This window comes from Schistocerca nitens, chromosome 1 (genome assembly GCF_023898315.1).
Source record: "Schistocerca nitens isolate TAMUIC-IGC-003100 chromosome 1, iqSchNite1.1, whole genome shotgun sequence".
Taxonomy (NCBI): domain Eukaryota; kingdom Metazoa; phylum Arthropoda; class Insecta; order Orthoptera; family Acrididae; genus Schistocerca; species Schistocerca nitens.
In genome coordinates this window covers 717,060,620-717,063,506 of record NC_064614.1, presented here as the reverse complement: position 1 = coordinate 717,063,506, position 2,887 = coordinate 717,060,620, and the positions used below count along the sequence as shown (strand labels likewise).

The 2,887-nt window shown below is 41.9% G+C and overlaps 1 non-coding gene across 1 annotated transcript; it reads right to left on the bottom strand.

The window, feature by feature from the left end:
- Positions 1 to 2,411: 2,411 nt before the first annotated feature.
- LOC126205589 (U6 spliceosomal RNA) lies at positions 2,412 to 2,516 on the bottom strand. Its single transcript, XR_007540579.1, has one exon. It is a non-coding gene; the product is annotated as a U6 spliceosomal RNA (small nuclear RNA).
- Positions 2,517 to 2,887: the final 371 nt, after the last annotated feature.

The window sequence follows — 2,887 nt, the reverse complement described above, 5'->3', positions numbered from 1 at the left end:
GAGAACGTGATGCCAATGCCGAGCAGTCAACTCGACATGTTGTTGCGCCTATCTGTATCGTGCTGCAAGGTGTCGTGGTTGCAAAGATGGACCTCGACGTGGACGTCGGGAGTCAAGTTGCACATCATGCACCCTATTGCGCACAGTCTGAGTCACTGAGTGGCTGCACGGAAAACATTATTCAACTTGGCGGCGTTGCTGTTCGGGTTCCTCCGAGCCATAATCCGTAGGTAGCGGTCATCCACTGCAGTAGCAGCCATTGGGCGGCCTGGGCGAGGCATGTCATCGACAGTTCCGGTTTCTCTGTTTATCCCCCATGTCCGAATAACATAGCTTTGATTCACACCTAGACGCGTGGACACTTCCCTAATTGAAAGCCCTACCAGGCGCAAAGTAACAATGCGGACCCTTTCGAACCGAGGTACTGACTGTCTAGGCATGGTTGAGCTACAGACAACAAGAGCCGTGTACCTAGTTCCTGTAGTTCCTGGTGGAATGACTGGAACTGATCGGCTGTCGGAGCCCCCTCCGTCTAATAGGAGCTGCTCATGCATGGTGGTTTATGTCTTTTGGCGGGTTTAGTGACTTCTCTGAACAGTCAGAGGGACTGTGTCTGTGATAAAATATCCATAGTCAACGTCTATCTTCAGGAGTTCTGGGAACGAGGGCGATGCAAAACTTTTTTTGATGTGTGTAGTAATACGTGCGGTAAGCTGTGACACGCCGTACAGTCCAGAAATAGCTATCCTGCCTTCATTGAGGCTCTAAGGCCAAAAGCCACACTTTTGTTCCACAGATTTCTCGTATTTTCAGTACATTTCTACCGTGACACAGCAAACAGCCGACACAGAACAGAGTTTGAATAACGGAAAATCTGACTTACGAGGACGTGTGGTGCCCAAATACCAAACTTACTTAAGAGTTCTTATCAACTAGAAAAAGAAGCGTGGAAGAACTCATACCAAAATCATTTAAAATTATGTAATGTACAGTCTCGATTTCTTAATCGTAGGTGTCTTGTACTCCTATTTTCTCGGAATACGCCTTGATTACGAAGCCTACAAGAGATATAAAGTGTAAACACTCTTCTTCATTGGTTGTCAGAACACATTATCTGTAATCTGTGGTACCGCTACCCACGAGCTATTGTGGTTGGCAGTAACTACCTCTTTACAATTTTTCAGCTCTGCGCACCTTTTTGCAAGCTATCACCTAAGTTCGATAAAGACACTGACATTACACTCCACAGTTCGAGCAGAACTGGAGTCCTATACAAGCGCTCTATCTGATCGGAATCGTTTTTATTACGTGGACACAAAATGACGTAGAGAACTTACAGTGAAGCGGATAAATCGCGGACAATCCTATGCTTTAACTTAAAATGTGTCAGCTTCTAACGACTCTGCCGATGGGTCCGACGCAGACGTATCCTTCCACATAGAGGAAATCGTGCTGTTAAGAGAGATGCATATTAATGAAACTTTTTGATGAAGATATTTATGGTTTTGCAGAAATGGGCTAACTTTAAATTTTGGAGTTGCATAGCTCATCCAGTTTTATATTAAGTATGAATGTACTTTACCAACAAGAATTAATAAAAAGAGTGGGAGTGTTGATACTGATGAACACTTATTGGAGAAACCACAAAGCAGAATTGCTGAAACATTGAGGATCACCTGTTATTGCCAAAAAAAAAATTATTGGCAACTTTGGAGACCTATGAATCTGTAACCAAACATATTTTGCTTCGTTTCGTTTATCGACGGCGTACTGGACTATATTCTAGTGTAAATGGACGCTAAGCCTAAAAGTATGTATTGTACAAATGGAAGTAATTAGATTATTTCCAGGTATCCAATTTACTATCAATAATCTGTAGCCACCAAAGTGAATTTAAGTACTTCTAGTAAGCCCCAATACAAGGTGTGTCGCATACATCTCAGTTATTTGACCCTGACTTTTTGCGTAACATTTGACATCATCGTTTATCAATTACTGCACCTTTTGTAGATTTTAATAAAAAAAATTGACGCATTGTTATAAACGTGGCAAGATCAACTCAGCAATGTTGTTCTAGTTCTGCTGATGTAATTGTTATTCTTCACATGAAAGGAGACTTGAAAGTGGATAAAAGAAAAGGAAACATGCTTGCATCAGACTCCGCTCCAGTCAACGGCCGTACCAATGTGGATACACCGGTTCCCGTCAAACCACCGAACTTAGGAACCGTTGGGTGTCGGATGTGGTCAGCAGCTGAGCGGATGACGGTACGAGTATGCCATCTACTGTTGACAGTTTGCCCTTTACATGAAATGTATTCGCATTTGCGAATGTAAACAACCATCAGCTGTATAATGGAATGACGAAAATGAAAATTTATGCAAGAATGACACTCAAACGCGGATATCACGATAATCGCGAGTGATCGCCTTACCATTTTTTCCATCTTCGCTCAGGGGTCATGCTAATCTTCTCTGTGTCGGTCCAAATTTGGTATACGTTTCACCAAAGTGAGTATTACCTTGAGGCTACCTGAGCACAACTCACAATCAATCCCAAACTTCCGTATGTCATCTACCCTGTGTTAACAATTTGCACTCGTACATACAATTTGTATATTCAATACAGGAGAGTCATTTTAACTGTAAGTCGCTTGCTCGGTGTCAGGGTATAAAATTGCTGTTCAATATCGTTTCTTCATTTAGAGTGGCCCCTCTGTACGGGAATATAGATAATGAATGTGAAATGTGGTCAGGAGCTGGGGTTGAGTGGAAAGGTATAGAGCCATAATGAATTTATTAACGTTTTTGAAAACACTAATGAATTTATTTATAATAGCAAACATCCGAGAACAACATCAACGTAAAATACTAGATTTGAGTAACCA